Genomic DNA, 24,141 nt, shown 5'->3' on the forward strand with positions numbered 1-24,141 from the left:
TGGGTGGCTCAGTCATTAAGCGTCTGCCTTTGGCTCAGGGCATGATCCCAGCATTCTGGGATCGAGCCCCACATCAGCCTCCTCCCCTGGGAGCCTGCTTCTTCCTCTCCACTCCCCCTGCTTGTGTTCCCTCTCTCGCTGTCTGTCTCTCTCTATCAAATAAATAAATAAATAATCTTAAAAAGAAAAAAAGAAAAAGAAAATAACTGGAGATGTATCTAGTTTAAAAAAAATTAGACTAGGATACTATCTCATATTATACAAGAAGATGTATCCCAGATAAGTTATAGAAAACGAAGATAAAAAAACAAAATTAAAGCAAAAAAAGATGATATAGGTTGACATTATTATAACTTTGGAAAGAGAAGATCTAATTACAACACAAAAAACAGAGACACAAGGTAGAAATTGGTACATATTACCACATTATAAAAACTTCTGCATAAAAAAAATAGGAAATTTTTAAATTTTCTTTTAATAATTTTTATATTGTTATATTAGTCAAAGAACTTCTCAAACTCAATACACGGGAAACAAATAATCAAATCAAAAAATGGGCAGAATATAAGAACAGACACTTTCCCAATGAAGACATACAAATGGCTAACAGACACATGAAAAAATGTTCAAAATCATTAGCCATCAGGGAAATTCAAATCAAAACCACCTTGAGATACCACCTTACACCAGTTAGAATGGCAGGAATTGACAAGGCAGGAAACAACAAATGTTGGAGAGGATGTGGAGAAAGGGGATCCCTCTTACACTGTTGGTGGGAATGCAAGTTGGTACAGCCACTTTGGAAACAGTGTGGAGGTCCCTTAAAAAGGTAAAAATTGAGCTACCCTATGATCCAGCAATTGCACTACCGGTATTTACCCCAAAGATACAGACGTAGTGAAGTAGGAAACTTTTTTAAAAGGAAAAATTGAAGGAAAAATATTTGAAATATATATAATATCCAAAATGCCTCAATAATTCCTATAATTCAATATTTAAAAAAGGAATTAACCAAACCCAAAAGAAAAAAAAAAAAACTGTGCACGGAAATACACAGAAGAGGAAATAAAAATGCCAATAAACTCATAAACAAATGTTAACTAAGAATAAAGAACATGAAAATAAAATACATATCATTTTTCACTCATTACATTGGAAAAAATATTTTTTAAATGATAATGTCAATGAATATTTGTAAAGACAGATATTCTTATAAACTCTGGATGAAATTGTAAATTGTCAGAGACAATATGGATGGCATTTGTCTGTATTAATAAAATTTAAAAAACCCACAGGTTTCTTTCTATCTAGTACTAGTCTGATATCTTCATGAAAGGCAAAAGGCATGAACAAGGTTTTCTGCGTAACAAGTTTGTACTAACGTAAAATGCGAAGCAATCTAAATATCCATCAACAATTGAATGGTCAAACTGTAGAAAACTAAGCAGTATTTTATAGTATGGGAAGACATTTAATGACCTCCAAGAGATACTATAAAGAGAAGTTACATGTCAATACATATAATACTGTTCATGTTTTAAAATTGTCAATTTCTTTTGTTTTGAACGTACATATATGTATGAAATGAGTTTTAAAGTTTAGCAAAAGCATATATCAAACATCCAATCATGGTCAGTGTTGGGAAAGCGAATTGTAGGAGGTAGATGGGGCTACCAAAGGACTTTTGCTTTATCTGTCTTGTTTATATCTTTTGCAGTGAGAACATATTTATGTATGAGTTGAGTAATTGAATTAAAACATAAAATAAATAACTGGAGGAAACTTCTTAGGTTTAAGCCAGAAAAATAAAACTTTGTCAGACTTAGCCCAAAGATCACATTTTTTCAAAAAGAAGCATTAAATCCATATCCAAGCACAGATTTCAACATCCATATGTTGAGAGGCTAAAAATAAAATGAAATCCAGAATAAAAAATTGCAAGATGTTTTCATCTTTCATTCTGAATTAGTACAAATATGCTAATATATAAATTATTCTCATTATTAACCTTTGTTCATTTGAAACCTTTGAAAGGTGATATGAAGAAAAGAGAAGCAAGACATATTCCTGAATTTCTCTTCTATAGTTCAAAGTGGAACATGGGAGTAATCTAATTAGTAGTAACTGTTTATAAAAATCCAGTCTTGTGTGCAGGTCCAAATATATCTTGCTATCAGTATAATCAATATACAGGTAGTGAGTACGAGTTAAATCAAGTGCAAGAGCAGATTCTATTCCTGTGGTTTTCTTTCAACATTTATAGAAACCGTTTCAGACTATATGACATGGTTTTAAAAATCATATGTATATATGAATATACATATATAACATATATGTATGTGTATATATTCCAAACCCAAAAAGAGATTATAAAAACATCACTATTAGTAAATAGGTAAAACTTTAGCCATATATAAGACAAAAAACATAGTTTGGGACCTAACTAATTTTTAACTTTAGAGGTTAAAGTTAAACTAAGAAAACAATGAAATGGAATAGCTCTAAATCTCCAGAGATATTGAAGAAGACAAAGCATTAGGGCAGTGGAAAGCCCTCTTAAGTATTTATTAAGAATTAACCAATTACGCATCTATAAATTGTTCAGATATCATATGATTAAAAGAAAAAGACATAATTTTCCAGAAATGAGCTATTAATGTGAACAATTTTACGCATACCAAAAAATAAGAAAAATTAGAATTGTTCAAGTGCCCTGAAGTCTTAATAGTATAATCAGAAGTTTATTAGAGTTATTGTTCAAGTTTATCTTACTGAACAAAGGCTATGTAGGCACTTCCAGAGACACCTAGCAAGTGATAGATATTTATTGAGCACCTACTGGATGCAATACTCCAAGCTAAACATAGAGAAAATGGTGGTATAAGCATTGTAAACAAGATCAAGATATATAGTCCATGCTCATTTGGAGTTTAAACTCTAAAGGAAAATTGAGGTAGGCAGGTCTCAGATCAGATAGGGTTTTGTAGACCACATTAAGGATTTTTGATCTAAGGAACAATAAGGAGTCATTGAAAGGGTTTTAATTAGAAAAAGAATATAATAAATGTACACTATTATAAGGATATCTTGACTACGTATGAAGACTGATCAGAGGGGATCAGTGATACACCTGGGAAAATCAAAGAGAAGGTTTTTACAATATCCGCAGGAGAGGTGGCTCAGCTATGCTTGGGATGCAGAGATTCAAGAGACTGCTATGTAGGTGGGATGAATAGGATTGAGTAGCTGGAAATAGGAGAGAAAGAAGATGATGTTCATGTCTCACAGATTTTGGTCAGGGACATATGAAAAATCTATCAGGATTCTTACTAAGTATGGGCGCAGAGCTTGGACACTTCTGGTTTGCATAGCTCTGCAGTGAAGTACCTGTGAAGATCATTTGAGAGATCTTTTGGGTAATATTCTGCAGTCATTAGGAAAATTTATACTCTGTAGACAATCTCCAAGGAGTCCTAGAAACTCCTCTGTGGAATTAGTCCTTGAAAGAAGCTTGGGCTTCTGCACCTGAGAATACTGATATTAGCTGTGCGCTCTAGAAATGCTGAGAAAAGCAGTTCTAAGTCAAAGGAGGAAGGAAGAATCATTGTCTCTGGGAACCCCGCAAGAATGACGGGGGGCTCAGAGAATGCCAGTAAGCCCACGGGAAGAGTATTTGTATCACAATCCTTTGCTAAGTATTTCTGGGGAGGAAGTTGTTTTCCATAAAAGCTCTCTAAAAGATGCTACTGATTACCTACTAATAGAGTTGGAATTCCAGAAATTCTGGATCAAGACTTGAACCTGTGACAATTTGATAACATTCACTAATTACTAGTAACAGAAAATCTCAAGAAAGTGAAATATGATGTGGGGTACCTGGGCACTCACTAGGTTGAGCATTTGACTCTTGGTTTTGGCTCCGGTCATGATCTCATGGGTCACAGGATCAAGCCCCTCGATGGGCTCTGCGCTCAGCTGGGAGTCTGCCTGAGAGATTCTCTCCCTCTACCCCTCCCCCCACTTGTGCACTCACTCTCTCTCTCTCTCTCTCAAATAAATAGATAAATTTTTTTTAAAGTGAAATATGATGTAGGCATCTAGTTGATTTTGCCCATGTAAAATATTAGAATAAAACACAGGCATGATAATAATGGCATAATAATAATATACACTGCATAAGAAATGCATACACACACAGAGTTAGAAATGTTTACTAAGATACACGTCCATATAGTATGTCTTGGTTCTTTTTTATATAACCCCCCACTTAAATATTTTATTAGTGGATGATAATTTTTTTCCCTAGGCTCCTCCTTTGACATACATTTTAAAAGAGAATTCTTAAGCTTCTAGGAGTTATCTTTTGTCCTACAGTTAATCTCTTAATAAGACCAATTTAGCTGTAATATAAATGGTAATGCATAGCGTTCTAGTCACTGCACAATTCTGAACTTGCTCAAAGATTGCATTTGAGCAGACTGGCTTTACCCGTGGGCAGAGTTGATTAAAAGACACGTGGTATGGTTTCAGAACCATAGACAGGACTCAGTTTTTGACCCTTGCTAAGTGTTCTGGGAAGAGTTTTTTAAGACCTTGTCAACCCTTTAGTGAGCCTATTGTATGTAAGAAGTGCAGTAGACATCCTATCTAACCTTACAATCTATCTGAGGGATACAGAAGTCAGAGGGGGGTAAAATGCATAACAATAGCAGGGTTACATCTGCAAAAGAGGAAATCATCATAAAATGAAAAGCATGACTGACAATTAGCAGAATGAGCTGGAGCATCACCCGTGAATGAGGTGTATTACTAGATGTGAAACAATAATATTCCACTTTAATTTCTTGGATTGTCTATTTCTTTTTCTTTACAGATTCATACTACCATTACTGGTTTAATTTCATTTGCAACTGTTGAGTGGCCTGCCATTTGGAATGAGTTTGCATTCCATCTGTTGCAAATGAAGGATTTGCAAATGACATTATTCCATATTATCTTAAGGCTTTAAGGTGTCACTAGCCTTCAATTTACTCTACTAAAGGATTTTTTACCAGGATCCTTCGTGCTGATGCCAATATTCATTCAATCTTCATAAATGTTTATTAATACAATAGTGCACAAATTCTTCTTTAAGTATTGAACGTGCCAAAAGAGGTATTTGTTTTTCTGCTTCTCTTCTCCCATATTTAAATATGTTACGTAAATATGTCCACACCTAAATCTGTCCCATCTTGTTGATCCATTTTTAAAATTCACACCTTGTCTTGTATAAACGCAACCCAACCATGAAAGTAATTTGTTCGTGAGTCATAACCTTGCAAACATTGAAGTAATTGTAAAAGCTGCTCTTGTTAGTTTACAATTAGGGTATTAAGTTTGATATCATGCTGCATTATATTTTAGAAGAAGGGTCATAAAGGGTTTTATTTCTTAATGCTCAATAACATTTAATCATAAACACATACAAAAATAAAGCTAAATATATATTCATTTCAACACCTACAAAAATAATTCGTTTTCCTGGGTGTATCATGGTAGATGGAACTGTTTTCTTAAAGAATTTGTATAGAACATGTAAACTGAACAGGTATCTATAGGCATGCCACAATATGGTGGAATGGTCTGTGTATTTGATTAGCATAATATTTTTAAATGAAGCTCTCATCTTCAATGTAAAAAAAAAACATTTTTTTTAATTGTAAAACAATGAATTTGAACCAAATATAGCTTTAGAGTTCAACTCTCTCTGTATCTGGCATTGACTCAGAGACTGTATAATTCAAGTGCAAGAGGATTACAACGGCAAATACACCCCTGTTCAATATGATCTGATGGTATCCCTCTACTTCACAGATTAGGAAGGCCAAGAACTGAATTTCTTCTAGAAATCTATGAAGCAGACTAAGTTCTAAGATGCACATTATCTGCCAAAACTCTCCTGATACAGCAGTGTCTCAAGACAACTGGAGAACCTTTGGTAGCAGAAGCTACTTCTCCTGTATTATCTCATTTAATGACTCTTCCCTCTCACTCACTTGCCCTACACTGTCCTTAATATCTGTTAAAGCTATCCCATTCCCATTCTCCATCACAAACATTTCCTAAATCAGATTTGTTACCATTTCTTACCATTTATTGAAATATTTCCTTATTAATCTACTAGTTTCCAGCTTAATTCCCTTCCATTTCATTTGCTACTCCTTCAAACACAAATTTCATCATGTTGTTCTGCTTAACATAGCTAATTATCTCCTCAATAACTCCAGGACTCCAGGTAACACTTCTATTTATTAGCTTTAAGTTGCACTCTTTTCAAAGCTCCGTTTCCATGATCATGCCCACTTTGTGCCTACACTCAGACACCTTCTGCTGTAACTTCTCTAAACATGCTGCTCTCCTATTTGGAGCCCTTTGCTGAGAATGCCATTCAAAAGTTAGCTCAAGTATCTCTTTCCTGAAGATTCCTCAGAAAGTGTGTGCTATAGGAATGTGGGATGTGGTGACGAGCTTGCTCTGCAGAGCAGCTGGTGTTTGAAAGTGCTGGGATCAAATTCTAATTCTCTGGCTGGCTGTGTGATCCAGAAAAACTGGTTGGTCCCCACACATAACAGTCAACCATCTCCACCCTCACTAAGTAGGTGCTGCCACCAAGGAAGGGGACAAGTAGTCGATGCCTGAGTACCCATGGTCCTTTGTACTCTGGCTGTGACAATTGTTCTTTTATTGAGATATACTTGGCATAGACCATTGAGTAGTTTAAGGTGTATAACATGTTGATTTCAAATACATATATTGCAATATATATAATTACTACTGTAACATTGCTAACACCATCATCTCATATAATTTTCATTTCTTTTCTGTGGTGAGAACATTTAGAATCTAGTCTCTTAGCAACTCTGAAGTATGCAATATAGTGTTGTTAGCTATAATCACAATCCAGAATTTATTCATCTTCTAACTGCAAGTTTGTACCCTTTGACTAACATCTCCCCACAATTCTGAAAAAGAAGAACAAAGCTGGAAACTTCACACTTCCTAATTTCAACGCCACAGTAATCAAAACAGTATAGTACTGGCATAAACTCGGAAACACAGAGACCAAAAGAAAAGAACGGAGAGTCCAGAAATAAACACTGCATGTCAAAAGCTGATATTTGACAAGGCAGCCAAGAATACTCAGTGAGGAAAGGATGGTCTCATCAAGAAATGATGTTGGAAAAAAATGGATAAACACATGCATAAAAATGAAATTAGACCTCTACCTCACACCACTCACAAAATTAACTCAAAATGGATTCAAGACTTAAGCATAAGACCTGAAACCAAAAACTCCTTGAAGAAACCATAGGGAAAATGCTCCTTGACATTGGTCTTGGCAATTTTTTTTATATGAGACCAAAAGCACAAGCAAGAAAAGCAAAAATCAACAAATGGGACTACACCAAACTAAAAGTCTCTTCACAGCAGAACAATCACCAAATGAAAAAGGAACCTATGGAACGGGAGAAAATAATTACAAGTACATATATGATGGGGGCTAATATCCAAAATATATAAGGAACTCATATGACCCAAAAGCAAAATAAATAATAATTATTATAATAAGAATAATTATTATTATTAATCTTATTAAAATGAGCAAAGGAAATGACGTTTTTCCAAAGACACACAAATGGCTAACAGGTACATAAAAAGGTGCTCAACATCACTAATCACAGGGAAATGCAAATCAAAACCACAATGAGATCTCTCCTCACACCTGGTTGTGACATTTGCAAGCTTGCCAGCCTGTCATCCTTTGGGGCTTTGCCCACAGTTTAACCCAATCTTGCCATAGCTGGACTATGGTCCTCACAGCTTCCTCTTAGCCATTCTGGATTCCTACAAACCATCTCTAGTACTTCTTCTTGCCTACTGCCTCTATTTGGCCATATAGCCCAATCTCTAACCTTGGTTTGCTCTTTAAATTGATATATAGATAAAGAGATAGAGATATAGAGATAGCAATACACACTTTTTTGATGTATGAAAGTATCCTCAACTATCATTTTTGCCCACATTAATTTGATAAGTTTGCTTTGCCCTGCATCTCTCTGGCTTAATCTGCCCTCTGTCTCCTCACTGTGGTACTCATAGCCTATTATATCTGAATCACATAATAGCAATAACTATAATTCATGGAACACCTGCTATGTACTAGTCAGAGTGCAAGACATTTTGTATACATTGTGTTATTTAATTTCCCCACAATTCCAGGAGTACATATGACTTGCACCATGTTACAGCTGAGGAAATGCAAGCAGAGTGGTTGAGTACTTGCCCAGTAACACCCTGTAAGCAGAGTATTGCTGCACAAACACATACCAAGTCAAGCCAGAGAAAGGTGGAAGAACAGAAAATAGTGTGTGTGTGTGTGTGTGTGTGTGTGTGTGTGTGTGTGTGTGTGTTTATCTAGAGGGATGAGGAAGGGGTGATCAGGGAGGGGAGAGAAGTAAAACTTCAGAAGAAAAGGAGCATACCTCAGAGGGACTTAGAGAACATAGCCTCCTACTTTGAGTATTGGACATGACACATCTGACCCAAAATCTCTTACCCAAACTACATCGTCCAACCACATTCCTAGATTGTGACCTCAAACCAGAAAGGCCCAAATTTCCATGGCAACTTCTTCTGCTGTCCAGACCCAAGGAATGTCTGTTACATACAGGTAAGGCCAGATGCCTTAATCCTGAGTGGTAGGGTCAAAACAAGTTGGAGCCTGGGGAGACAGAAAATGGGAATCCAGAGTATTACCAATGGATCATTAGCTGCTTTGCTGAATTAGAGAATTTTGTAAGAAAAAATTTCAGCCAGGAATTTTTTTTTGGGGGGGGGGGGCAGGAATTTTGAAGGAGATGACAGCAGTACGTAAACAGTACTCTGCCAGAATTCAAAAGGAAGTTGACTGAGGAAGCTTTATCTCCATGCAGTGGGAAGGAAAAGCTGAAGGAAGAAAAGAAACGGACTAGCTAGAACTGTTTCCTTCAAGATTAGGGCCTTAAGAAAGGTTCTGTGCTGTGAAAAATAATCATTAGAATAACACAGTTACTGTTTAATAAACACCTACTTTGTGCAAGATACTTTGCCATCCTGATCTCATTAACCTTACAACAACCTCATAAAATGGGTAATATCATCCCTCTTTCATATGTAACAAAATCAAGGTTGCAAAAGATTGGGTAACCTGCCACATGAGTCAGAGTTCTCCAGAGAAACAGAACCAATGGATAGATAGATAGATAGATAGATAGATAGATAGATAGATAGATATAGATAGGCAGACATTTATCTCCATCTCCTACATAAAAAAAAAAAATATGCATGGAAAGAGGTTTATCATAAAGAATTACATGATTATGGAAGTTGACAAGTCCCAAGATCTGCAGTCAGCCACTTGGAGACCCAAGACAGCCAATAGCATAGGTCTGGTCTGAAGGTCTGCAGGTCGAGACTCAAGAAGAGCCAATGTTTCAGGTCAAGACCGAAGTCAGAAAAAAACCAACGTCCCAGCCCTAAGGAAATCAAGCAGGAGGAATTCCTTATTCAGGGGAAAGCCAGCTTTTTTATTATTCAGGCCTCCAGTTGATTTGATAAGACCCACCCAGATTAGAGATGGCAATCTGCTTTACTCAGTCTATTGACTTAAATGTCAAATTCGTGGCACCTGGGTGGCTCAGTGGGTTAAGCATCTGCCTTCGGCTCAGGTCATGATTCCAGGGTCCTTCTCCCCCTCCTTCCCGCTTGTGCTCTCTCTTGCTATCTCTGTCTCTCTCAAATAAATAAATAAAATATTTTAAAAAATAATAAATGTCGAACTCGTCTAAAAATACTCTCACAGAAACATCCAGAATAGTATTTGATCAAATATATGGGTGCCTTATGAACCAGTGAAGTTGACACAGAAAATTAACGACCATTTACCTAAAGATATCTAATTTGTTAAGTGCTGGAGACAGGATTTAAACCCAGGTCTGTCCTCTTCAAAAGCCAACAGCTATCCATCTATGCCAGAAACATGGAAGCACAGAATTACCTAGAATGTATGACTTTTTTACTTAGAAGATCTATGCCAAGACCACAGAAAAATTAGTCAATGAGTGATTTACACACACACACACACACACACACACACATAACAATACACACACATGCACACACAATTTCAGAACATTAGCTAGATTTGTAAATACATTTTATTTTTGTACCTGAAACAAATTAGGTATGTTGGACCCGGAATGCCTTAGAAAAGGAGAAAAGGACCAGTAGTGCCGAAGGTGCTGTGGGTCAGGGAAAAGCCAGCCACCTGGATTTCTTGCAGTAATACAGGACAGTTTTTTTCAATGGCCACAAACTCCACCACTTCAAACAAATCATTTGTCAGTTTGATTATAGTCAAATAAAGAGCAAAAATTAGTTTGAAAATCATCCTCCCTTATACTTGCAATGGTATCTTTCTTACAACGTCTCAAGAGAAAAGGGAGAATCACATTTTTTTGGTTAAAATAAGGAAGTCAACCCCCAAAATACAGGTGATTAGTAATCATATTCTGTCCAGACAGCTTAATGACTTACTGGAAATTGAACATCAGGAATATATTAAGGAATTAGCTGCCTAAAATAAGTCAATTCTATTTTGTTCCCATGGTTTCATGTGACATTATATTCTCCAAGAGGGGAAACATTATGCTCAAAATGTGCCTGGTTCAGGATGTATCTGCATGTATAGAGATTATAACCCCTTGTTAAGTGAAAACTATTTATATGTGAATGCTGTTCATAAAACCCACTAACTGATATAACCATATGCCTTTCCCTTGGTACAGTTTCACTAACCAAGTGCATACTATTTTTAAACTTGTCTGAGGCTATATGAACAAATCAGTGAGCTTCTAATTCCATCAAAATCCAATGATAACCCTTTAAGATTTCTTCAGCATCAGATGATTCTGGGGATAAAAAAAGAGAACATTCTTGATTACTGAAAGAGTAAAATCCAAAAAATTGGGAGCAATTTGATTCCTAGGAAGACTGTATGTCTGAAGACTAATAGTCAGTTGTGATAAGTTACTTCTTAAAAAAGATACTCTGAGGTTACACACATCATCTGTCTAATTTGCAGAAATTTGCTGAGTCAAGCAAGCCTGACCCAGTATACTTTGGCTTCTTTTGCTCTCTTTGGAGAAGGGTCATGTGGTAAAATACTATTTAAAAGGGGAAGCCCTAAATTTTTTTTTTAACATTTTACTAAACATGTGGTTGGAGGTTACTAATATGAATATACATAAAGGTAAAATAAAGTTGGGGGTCAAAATGCCATGGTTCACTCTTTCATAGAAAGGGAAACTACAAGCTAGATGAGACAGCCATAGACTAATATTGGACTTCAACTCTAAACCCCAACCCAGGCCTGTCATGGACTGTGACACCACCCAAGTCATTGTCCTTAAGTCCTTTTTATATGTAATGCCTAATATGAGAATAATAGTTACTTTGTATTTCAATTGCATGCTATGATGATTCTATAGAGAAATACCAAGGAAGAGAATGGATGAGAAAACACTTGCAGTGACAACGGAAAAAGACTGGACAGGAGAAGGCAAATCAGAATAAAATGCTGGCACTAAAGATCTTGACGAAGAACAGTAAGAGGAACAAAATACGGAGTAGAGTCAAAAGAGCAAAAACCAGGATTCCCAAATTATACTAGTTATAGACGTGGTGAGAAGGAGAATTAGAAGCTTCTGGGGAACCCTCTTACACTATTGGTGGGAATGCAAACTGGTGCAGCCACTCTGGAAAACAGGAGGCTTTCCTGTTTCCTATGGAGTTACCTTAAAAAGTTAAAAATAGAACTACGTGAGACCCAGCAATTGCACTGCTAGTTATTTACCCAAAGGATACAAAAATACTGATTTGAGGGGCGCCTGGGTGGTGCAGTAGTTAAGTGTCTGCCTTCAGCTCAGGGCATGGTCCCGGCATTCTGGGATCGAGCCCCGCATCAGGCTCCTCAGCTGGGAGCCTGCTTCTTCATCTCCCACTCCCCCTGCTTGTGTTCCCTCTCTCACTGGTGATCTCTCTCTCTGTCAAATAAATAAATAAAATCTTTAAAAAAAAAACTGATTTGAAGGGGTACATGCTGATGTTTATACCAGCATTATCAACAATAGCCAAATTATGGAAAGAGACCAAATGTCCATCAACTGATGAATGGATAAAGAAGAGGTGAGATAGATAGATAGATAGATAGATAGATAGATAGATGATGGAATATTACTCAGTCATCAAAAAAGAGAATGAAATCTTGCTATTTGCAATGACATGGATGGAGCTAGAGTGTATTATGCTAAGCAAAATAAGGCAGTCAGAGAAAGACAAATACCATATGATCTCACTCATATGTGGAATTTAAGTAACAAAACAGATGAACATAGGGGAAAGGGAAAAAAAAGAGAGGGAGGCAAACCATAAGAGACTCTTAACAATAGAGAACAAACTGAGGGTTGCTGGAGGGTAGGTGGGTGGGGGATGCACTAAATGGGTGATGGGTATTAAGCAGGGGACTTGCCGGATGAGCACTGGGTGTTATATGTAAATGATGAATCACTAAATTCTACTCCTGAAACTAATACTGCACTGCATGTTAACTAACTAAAATTTAAATAAAAACTTGAAGAGTTAAGAAAAAATAGGAGCTCCTAGGTAGAAAATTTAATGCTTAAAAGGGAAAAGAAGGAAAATGTAGTATGAAAAGAGGGAGGAAAAAGCTGTTTGGTGCTATCTGGTGTCCACCAATTTCCCAAAAGACCCCAAAGAGAAAAAGGAAGGTCCTCAGGCTCACAATAAAGTATTCTGTAGCATATTTACATCCCTGCATGTGTTCAAGCATGTTTACTTCTTTCTCTCATTTGATACAAGACAGCAGACCAGAGAATCTTAAAATATGTTTTTTGTAGAATTATAAACAGGAAAAGATGTAAAGAAGTTAGCAATTGCCCGTGTAGGGATTAGGTTAGGAAACTTTGACTAAAAAGACACTGGAAATAATTCCAAGACACATTTTTGCAATGATTCAAATGTCAGGATTGTATGATGTAAGTTTGGGAAATAGCACACTGATTTATTTTCAAAGATTTATTTGGGGAAAAGCATCAGAATACAAGCTGCAATTTGTAATAGCACTGTTTAAAAAGCCAAAAATAAAAACTGTTTACATATTATATTAGAAATGAAATATCTACTAAAGACAACAGCTTTTTGTGTTCAAAGAGGACTGCAGTGTTAGAATTCACCAAATAACTTCATAAACTGATACAAAATCAGCATGAAACAAGAGGAGCTAAAGAAGAACTGAAAAAATTGCACGGCTAAAATAAGCCATCCACATAGATTCTTGATCCTTTAACCACATAAATCTAGTAGGAACATAGATGAGTCAGTAAGAGGAATAGCAACCAGCAAGATCAGATAAATAAATAACTGGTTGAAATAACTTCTTTACCTGAAACAGAAAGAAATATACCTGGACTTTTAGGGAAAAAGATCTTCTCGGATGTATAATTATATTTGTTTCAGGTAGTGCTTTATGATCGCCTCACTGGTCAGAAATACCTTCTGCCCTCCAAAACACCATGGCGAAGGAGGCTCGTGTGCTAGTAGGGAGAAATCACATGTTCAGAGAAGTGAAGAGGAGGGGGAAACAGCATATACCCTGGAAATATCCAACACTTCATTAATATGTGTCACTGACAGGTCCCTTCTCTGTCACCTCATTCAACTTCATAAACTCCATGCCTAGCACTGCTTAGTACATAAAAACTATAATATTGTACAAAGTACAATAAACATTTTTTGAAAAATCCATCTCTCAAATATACTGCTATTACAATCCTAATAAAAACTTATTGAAAATGAGTTATTGGTCAACTTTACCAATACAATGAAGGATAGAAGGCATTTCTGACCACTGTGGTTGGTGACTTTCCCTGAAAGTTCAAATTTTTATTCTTTTTCCCTTTTAACAAGACCATTTGTAATAATCGACATATTTTTATTATGCTTGATTTTTAACATCCTTAATAAATATCTTATTGCTATTTCTTAGTTTGGGCTGCTTTAACAAGATACCATAGACTGGGTGGCTCATAAACACCAAACATTCATGTTTCATTGTTCTGGAGGCTGGGAATCCAAGATCAAGACACTAGCAGATTCAGTGTCCAGTGACAGCCAGCTTGATTCATAGAGGGCCGTCTTTTTGTTTGCCCTCACATGGTGTAAGAGGGAAGAGAGCTCTCTGAGGGGTGTCTTTTATAAGGGCACTAATCCCACTCATGACAATTCCACCTTCATGACTTAATCCCCTCCCAAAAGCCCCTGTCCTTACACCATGACACTGGGGGTTAGGTTTCAACATATAAATTGGGGAGGAGATAAATATTCATGCATGGCATTCTGCCCCTGGCCCCCCAAACCTCATGTCCCTCTTGAATGCATACTACATTCATTCCATTGGAATAGTCCCCAAAGCCATAACTCATTCCAGCATCAACTCTAAAGTCAAAGTCCCAAGTCCCATCTAAACATCATCTAAATCAGACACAGCTTAAGACTTAAGATATAATTCATCCTGGGGCAAATTGCTCTTTAGCAGTAAACCTTGAAATCAAACAAGTTCTATGCTTCCAAAATACAATAGTAGAGCAGGTGTAGGACAGACATTTCCATTCCAAAAGGGAGAATTAGAAAATAAGAAAGGAGTGATGTTATTGAGCAAGTCCTAAATTTGACAGGGGAAGTTCCAGGAGACATTAGGCTCAAGAACTATGCTCTTTGACTCCATGCTCTGTCCTGCAGGCCCGCCAGACCAGGGGTCCTGCCCTTGCAGCTTTGCAGGGCAGGGAATGACCCCCGAGCCTTGGGCAGCCTTGTCCCCAAAGCTAGGCCGGGAGTTCCCACCTCGGCTCTCTGCTTAGACCCTCCCCAAAAGCTGGGGTCCCGTGCCTACAGTTCTGGTGGGGTGATGTCCAGTGCCCAGTGGCTGTGATCTGACTTGCATCCCTTGAAATCTAGGTGGAGGCAATGAAGTAAACACAGCTTTTACACTCTGCAAACCTGCAGAGACGGCAGCAGGGACACCACCAAGGTTTGCCACTTGCACTTTTGGGAGAGGCCACCTGACCTGCCAGAGCCATACATGGGGCACTGGAGTGGACCAGCAATGTTCAGTGGGCTGTGTGTGCTGATATCCCACATGTACCAGTGGCCCCTTCTTTGTATTCTTCCATGGTCGTGAATATTAGTTTCTGTTTTCTTTTGGTTTTTTCAAGATTTATTTATTTATTTATTTATTTATTTATTTATTTATTTATTTTAGAGAGAGAGAGCACATGCAGGGGGAGGAGCAGAGGGAGAAGAAGAGGGAGAGCATCTCCAGCAGAATCCGTGGTGAGTGTGGAGCACAACAAAAGACTCAATCCCACAACCATGTGAAGATGACCAGAGCTGAAACCAAGAGTCAGACATGAGTCACACAGGCACCCCGTTAGCTTCTGTTCTCTCTGGACGGGCCTGACTAATCTCTCTATCACACAGTTGTTTGACCACACCCTTTAGTACAGCAGGCCTTCTCATTCTTTACAGTATGGATAAGCTGAGAATTCTCCAGATCTTTAAGTTCTACTCTCCTTTTGATAAACAATTCCATCTTCAAATCATTTCTCTCTTCTCTTGTTTTACTGTCAAGAGGATCCAGGTCTCTGGTGTAACACTTTGCCTAGAAATAGCTCCAGTGCTAAATATCCAATTTCATCATTCACAAGTTCCACCTTCCACAAGACACTAGGACATGAACACAATTCAGCCAAATTCTTTACCACTTTATAATGAGGATGGCTCTTCCTCTACTTTCCAATAACATGCTTCTCAGTTCTTTCTGAGATCTCATCAGAATGTGGCAGCCCAGTGTGTCCATCAATCCAGCTGATAGCTGGACATATGAATAAGGCCAGTCAAAATAGGGAGAACTGCCTGGCAGAGCCAAGACTAAATCATTGACCCACAGGCCCATAAGCTAAAAAAAAGTACTTATTATTTTTATGGTGCATTATTGTGGCCGTAGAAATCTGATACAGGGTTTCACTCAGGTCTTACTTGTATCACACCTGTATCAGTTAATGACCTCACTGCGGATCATCCTATACCCTATACAAGCTTTTATACTTGTTTTAACATATAACTTACGATTCTAGTTGAAATATCTGCCAAGTATCCTGTGTTCTCCAGCTGGTCCTTCTGGTCCATTTGAGAATCTGATGCTAAATATTGAAGCAGACACTTTGCCATGAGCAGCCTTATGTGCTCAGTGACTTGGCAGACCCCTAACAAACAATAAGCCTGGAACGTCGAAGAATTCTTAGAAACTTATCAACTTGACCAAACATGGGCAAAATCAAATTCATAACAACCAGGAACTAACAAAATAAAACCATGTGTAATTTTTTAAAATAGTTACATAAATCATTCCAGACCTTGACTAAGAGCTGTAGTTTTGAATTAATACTTGAAAACCTTGTACTTTAACATCTTAGTGACCATTTTATGTTTTCAGATAACAATGATATATCAAAAATGAATATTTCAAATATCTTCAGTCAAAAAGTTTCAGAACTCACACATGATTTTCTGTCTATTTATTCTATCCAAGGAAAGCACATTTAAAACAAGATGTCTAGCTTTCCCCATGAAAAGTGAGTTAAATCTTAAAATAGAATTCAAGATTATATTCAGAATATACACTAGACCCTCAAGATACTATACCCTGAAAGTGACATTTAGACCAGGAAACTGGAAAGAACTGGCAGCCCTCCCATATAAAGATGACTCAGTGAAAGAGAAAATATGGCAATAAAATGAAAATTGTTCTTCTTCTTTCTGGCAATTCTCCAAGACCTCCATTACAGAGAGCAGGTAGCTGATTAGTTTAATGCCGAAATCACTCAACTGATTATCCCATTACATATTTGTTAAAATAAGAAAAGCAGGGGCGCCTGGGTGGCACAGCGGTTAAGCGTCTGCCTTCGGCTCAGGGCGTGATCCCGGCGTTATGGGATCGAGCCCCACATCAGGCTCCTCTGCTGTGAGCCTGCTTCTTTCTCTCCCACTCCCCCTGCTTGTGTTCCCTCTCTCACTGGCTGTCTCTCTCTCTGTCAAATAAATAAATAAAAGCTTTAAAAAAAATAAAAATAAAAATAAGAAAAGCAATTCCAACGAGGCAATTTTGGGCAAACAGACTGGTAATCGGCTGGCTCTGGATGATATTGAGGTAGTATGGCTGGAACCAGAAGACAGTCTTTTATATTTCATTTTCCCACACTAGCATCCCTTCTCGGGTCTTAACGCACATGGAATTGGTGGAAGATCGAGCTGAGCTTCATGTGCTACAACCAGCTGTGTTCGACCCATAACTTCTCTTCCATACCATCTACTCTTACTCTTGGGGGAAAGTTTTGGAGAGAGCATTCACGCTGAGGTGTAAGTGACAGATATGTCTGAATTGATAACCCTTCTTGAATACCTTTGCATTTTCATTTTTTAAATGGAACCTCTGATTTTGGCATTTCAGATATCCATGAAGCATTAGAGTAAACAAAATTCACACACATAGCAATTTGCCATTTCATTATATTTACCCCCCCCCCCAAAAAAAAAAAACTGGCTTTGAATGATCCTATGACAATGACAGACCTTGTGATTTATTTAGGACAGACCTGCCACACAAAGATGCATCTCGAGGAGTGACACTCATTTGTCAGGAAGCCATGAGAAATTACCATTCTTTATTATCTTGCTTTTAGTTTTTCTTCCACGTCATTGAATTCTTCCAAATCTGATCCATGGTCCTTCATTCTGATACCTTAAATTATTCTGGTTGTTCAAGGTCTTTTGTTGTTGACTGCAACAAACATTCCAAGTTCCCGGGAGCTCATTGTCAACTATTTCCTTATATGATGTCACTGCTTCAACCAACATATTTGCTCCTGTGATATAAGAGGGGTTTTTGTTGTTGTTGTTGTTACACATGCCCCAAATGTATGATAGGGAAAGATCTTCCTCTCTATTGATCTAAATCTTCTTTTGCTTTCTACACAGTTCAGATCTCACTTCTTTCTTTGAATTGATGGCAACTGAAATCTTAGTTCTTTTAATGTCTGAGTGCCCATTTTACATTTCTAGTTAACGTTGATATTTTAAAAATGAAGTTTCCAAGCTAACTATATTTTTATTCAAGAAGTTTTAAAACAGCCTGTAGCTATCTGCATGTTTACCCATTCTAGCCCAGGAAAATACATTGAGAATAAGATAGTTAGGTTTCCTATTGAAAAGTGACACCATTCTGAACAAGCTGATCTGAAGTGATCTGTCCCTTCTCTGAATTCCTATAGCAATTGTTATATAAAAACTTAGTTTGACATATATTGACCACCTTTGATATCTTCTGTATACTCTCTTAAATAATTACTTAAATTTTATTTAGCTACATGTATTTAAATCCCATTTACTTAATTACCTCAAGAATTTTTTGAACAGCAGAATCTATGATTATTTTAATGTTAGCCCCGTAGGGAGACATTCACCTAGTAAACAAATTATAAATATTGGATGGCTTCACTGTTTTTAAAAACACACCTAAGAATTTTTTCTATATGTAACTAAAATAGCACTTATGTATTATATCATTAAAAAGAAACTTAATTCTTCCCTTTTTATTTATGGAGTAAGTGCAAGAAAAGGGACAATAGGAAAACTGTTCAGGGATATAAGAATTAGAAACCATCACAGCTCTTCTCATATTAAAGTTAAAATTTTCCTAAATTTATTGTTCATGCCTTTTTCATTAAATTGTTTTTAACAAATTCCTAGTGTAAATCTCCTTCAATTTAAATAAATTTTACTTCAACATTGCTAACAAACGTTAATAACAAAAAATTTTTAAACTACTATGCAATAATTCTGAAATTTAATCTTCATGAGCTCTTGCTATTTATTAACTGAAAGTTTAGTTACAGAAAAGTGATTCAACATCTGTTTCTAATGGCCAAAAAGCTAGCACTTTTTCTCCACCTTAAAATGAGAGAAGTGCTCTTTTTGCAAGGAAATCTCCTAGACCAAATCTCATTATCAGTGAAAAGAGACATGCAATTTGAAGTTATCACTCTTTAAAAACCACAATTATTGCCATAGAAAGGTAAATAAAAATAAGAGCATCAATAAATGGACTTTTGTTCAATGATAATGTCAAATTAATCAACATTAAAAGCAATCTTGGTGTAATGAAAGAAAAAAAAAAAGCCAAATGATTTCAAATAAATATTCTTTTTTTTCTGGATAATACAGGTTATAATCTATTGTCTCTAAATTTAGATCATTTTTTCTAATTGGTCTCATACCAGTATTAACAGTATTTTCTACATCTTGATGTTTTTGAATCACTTAGAGAAAAAAAAACTATACCTAGTAGGGAAGAAATTAATGTAATTATGGAATCTCTATTAAGTCAAAGCTAAGCTTTGAATTCTGACTTAGCTTAATGTTTTGCCAAATCCTTTTTTCACGATGATGTTTTAGAATACGCTTAAAGCAGTTAATCAATTTGTCAAAGGTAGATTAGTTTCTCCAGAAGACGATAACATAGTACGGGCTCAAGCTCTGTTGTTTTTCTGACAGGCTGGACTCCCAGTTGCAGTTGTAGTCAGATCAGCTGCAGGTAGGGAAATTCCATATCGCTGAGTCCGTGCTTGACCTCAGTCTCTGTTATTATAACCACTTCATAATGAGCCCATAAAGCAAGCACTGGATTGGGTGAGAAAAGACGTGATTGACATCAACTGGGTAATCTTATCTAACTGATCATTGAGAGGCTCCTCCACAGAGGGTCCTTCTGGTGAGTTTTCACCCAGGGCACAAGTGTTCTCATACTTTGGACCCACAGCAAGAGGCCCATCTATATTTCTGTTCGACAAGCCAATCTGTCACCAGTCCTCTGGCTTTTTCTTTCTAAATCCCTGACTGGTCAATATAGTCATCAGCTACTCTGTATGACCTGGTGGTGACTGATTGTTCTTTCACCAAGAGACTTTTCTTTTCCCTTCAATGCTGCCCCTCAGATGGGCTGTACAGTAAACTAGTCCTCTGCCATCTGGGGCCAGCAATTTATTTACCACCTTTAGAGACTCAAATCTCCCTTCCCCCTAAGTCAACTGTTCATTGGAATACCCCTTCAAGGCCATTCTAGAGGGTCATAAGCAGAGCCTCAAGAGCAGCTACAGCGGGGATCAGCCACTCACTCATGCAACTTTCTTGTGCTTTCGGAACCTGATAAATCTGGATTTCATATTTACCATTCCCGTTTATTGGTGGAGAACTCTTCAGCACACCCAGCTTAACGCTTGGAGAACAATATAGGAATAGTTCGTTTTTGGAGCTCAGGTTGCAGTTACCTGCCTGCAGTGTCTACCTTAGACCAGTAACAAGCTAAGAACAGTTAGCTGAAGAAGACATAGCAATAAAACCTTAGTGGCTTTTGCTGTAGTTCTCTTATTTGGACTTGTATGTGCCTTATATAACACATCAGTCTACCAAAGATATCACAAGCCCCATTGGATCTGTTGCTTCATAAGGGTCGGGGGGAAGAACTTCTTGTACTACAGCCTAGATCTGCTGGAATGCCTTCTCTTGCTCTGGCCCCACTATTTGTAAACAGTTTTGTAAGCAGTTCGCTTGATAAACATGTCAGAGCCACATATCCACATGTGTTATATATAAATCCAAAATCCAAATAAGTCCACAAACTATTGCATCTCTTCCTTATTAGTATAGGATAAAGAGGGCCCCTAGTAAGCCTTCACTTTGGAGGGGATATCTCAACAAACTCCAGACCACTGGACCCATGGAAATTTTAAGTAGCGGAATCTTGAAGTTCGTGCGATCTATCCTTCATTCTCTTTCAAGTGCAGGTATTACTAAAACATTTATTTTACTACTACATGGCCCTAGAAGCATGATTGATATAATCTCCAAGCATTATATCCTAAAAGATAATAGGATAATAATAATAAAAAAAAAAGGCCTGGTGATACCTTAAGGGATGATAAAGTAATAAAAATCCCCGAGGACTAAATTATGACGTGGAGCTAGAGAATTACCAAAGATAAAGGTGAAGGTTTACATTTACCTCTACCAAATGAAAGCAAATGTCTTTGGGTGAGCTCTGCTTATTGGAATAGAGGAGACCTCCACCAGCTCCACCGCCACCCAAAAAAAATGTTATATTGATAGCTACAGAGAAAGCCAGCTGCTAGGTATGTATTGGTTTGCCCCACTAAAGAGAACCATATGAAATAGCCACTGAATGGAGTCATGAGATACTTATAAATACTATAATTCATTTTCCTTCCTAAGATCTACCTACCTGTCTTCTACACAGACCAAACAGGTAAGTTTAATGGAGGTGCCTTAGAAATCATGACTGCATGGCTAAGTTCATGATGGTGGCTCTTATTACTGCAAATCCCCCAGTGACGTGGCATTGCTTTGCACTTAGCATTTTGTTAGGGGGCAGCCTCTGCAGACTCTGCTATGCCAGTGCCACTATCATAGTCTTAAGAGTGTGTGTCAGGGAAAGATTAGGGCATCTGCCACTTTCTGAATAGATCTCATCCAATTATCCGCACAGGAACTAAGGAATTAATCATAGTATAGGTTTGGGGACTCATTGAATCCAACATGAAAGGACCTTTGAACAATATTTTACTTATCATCTGACATTCACCTGACCATGATGGGACTCAAGGCTGAAAGCCATACTTCTACTCAGCAAACCTAGGGTTTCATATTGTTTTAATAGAGTTTAAGTAGAATTTCGGTGCCCTGACACGTATTTTGATCTCAGGACTACATGATCACTTAGCCAACACCAAAGATCACTGTAGGCCTGACCAGCTAAGAGTAACTATATTCACCTTGCCTCTATCGTGTAAGTAATTCTGTTTGGCCTCGATTCTGATGCAATTTCAACATGTGCACTAAAATCAGGGAAGCCCATTCCATTGATCATGTCAAATGTGCACACCCCCAGCTATACAGCACCAGAGAATATCATCCATGGCGCTTTTCAAAGATTCTTGTTCTCTTCTCACTAATTTATATCTAAAGTTGAATGAAGATAATGTCTCCTGGCTCTCTTGGGACAAATGAACATAAATTACTCCCATATTCTTATCTCTGTACGATTTTGGATTCCTCCTCCTACGTTATGCAGACAAATTTCTGTCATCTCAACTTTATTTAGCATAGACTAGCACTAAGTCCATTTCCTAACGGGAATTTTCTTTTCTTTTCTTTTCTTTTTTTTTTTTTTTAAGATTTTATTTATTTATGTGACAGAGAGACAGCCAGCGAGAGAGGGAACACAGCAGGGGGAGTGGGAGAGGAAGAAGCAGGCTCATAGCGGAGGAGCCCAATGTGGGGCTCGATCCCCAAACGCCAGGATCACGCCCTGAGCCGAAGGCAGACGCTTAACGACTGCGCTACCCAGGCGCCCCAAGGGAATTTTTTTTTTCTGATATAAAATTCTTCTCCTGCAAAACTGTCAACTAGTATAAGGGTGGAATACGAAATTCATTAGCTGTGTAAGGATCAACAGTTTGCCTCCATGAACCCGTGCTTAGAAAACTACTGGAAAATATGCTCTACCGAAAGAAACTACAAAGACATGTGGTACAGAAAACAGAAGATCAATATAAAAAAGAGGCAGAGAAAATATGTAGGATAACGGTGGCGGCGGAGGTCAGAGGAGAAGAGTTGTGCACAAGCACAGAGAGCAGCTTGCCTGGATTTAAGCAGGTCAGCAAGCACCAGGAGAGATTTCTTCAAAAATATGAATATGTCACTTAGATGTTTGATGGCTATTTGGGGCTTGAATTAGGAATAAGTATACATAAAATCAAATCAAAAAACAATTGGTAAGACATTTCATAACTCCTTCTGGGAAATAAAAATAGCTACGGGGTATCTTAAGTCTCATCACCAGTGATTACTGTTTCCATAGTCGTTATAATCTAAATCCTGAATACGGATCTAACTAAATTGTGTTCTAACTATAATAACAGAAATGCAACACAGGGAAAGAGAGAGAGAGAGAGACTGAGAGACTAGAAAGGCAAGCTTCATTCTTTTCCATATCAATAGTTAATACTGAAAATCACAAGGTCAATAGTTGCAAAATAAGAATGTTCAAGGGACTGGGAAGGAACAGGAGGACAAGAAAGAGCCGTAGAGGACCTGTGTTTGCCATGAGCAAACTTTGCAGAAAAATTTGGGTATCTCAATCATGGGTCTGAATAAACTTGATACAAGTAAATTCTCCTTTGCTAAAGGGGAAAATTATCATAAATAGGTATAGTACAGGTATCTAAAAGAATTTATAGAGTCCCTGGCAAATTTCATCGCATCTAATCTTGATAAAAACTACGTGAGATAGAAATTACTTCAGGGCTACAGATGAGAAAATTGGGACTCAAAAAGCTTCAGTAACCTCCCCAGTGGCTCTCGGTTAGTCAGTAGTGGACCCAGGAATCACACAGCGAACCATCGGGTGCCAAAGTCCGTGTTCTTTCTATTATAAGTGCACTACCCTCAGTAAAATATCCTGATAGAATGGCTAAAGGAGCCATGGGCGGGGCCTGTAATGAACGGATTCCAAATGTATTGTGAGGGAAAGAAGTACATCCCTAGCGGGAGGAACGCCGCAGTGTGCGCTGAGAAAGGCTAAGAACAATCAGCCCGATTGTAAGAAGGTCACATTATAAAAAGGGGGGACTGATGTTTGTTAGCTTTAATGTGGAGATGGTATTCATTCCACAGGATGTTTTCTCATTAATATCAGGGGGAATAAAGAACACTTTAGCCATTATGCTACTTCCTTTATTTATAAAATTAGATTTTTCTGACAGAGGGACAAACACTCATCCATCTGGAAAACTCCCATGTCACAAGAACAGATGTTTAAATGACCCACAACAAGAAGAAAAGTAAATACAGAAG

General features: G+C 37.5%; 1 long non-coding RNA gene across 2 annotated transcripts in view; it reads right to left on the minus strand.

Moving 5' to 3' along the window:
• LOC113251072 (uncharacterized) overlaps positions 1-16,429 on the minus strand; it is a 185,978-nt gene extending 169,549 nt beyond the window's left edge. For both annotated transcript variants that reach the window (XR_006408920.3, XR_008957750.1), the window contains exon 1: positions 16,282-16,429. This is a non-coding gene — a long non-coding RNA (uncharacterized LOC113251072). The remainder of the gene's footprint in view (positions 1-16,281) is intronic.
• Between the last annotated feature and the right edge of the window lie 7,712 nt (positions 16,430-24,141).

Source organism: Ursus arctos, unplaced genomic scaffold (assembly GCF_023065955.2).
Source record: "Ursus arctos isolate Adak ecotype North America unplaced genomic scaffold, UrsArc2.0 scaffold_10, whole genome shotgun sequence".
NCBI lineage: Eukaryota > Metazoa > Chordata > Mammalia > Carnivora > Ursidae > Ursus > Ursus arctos.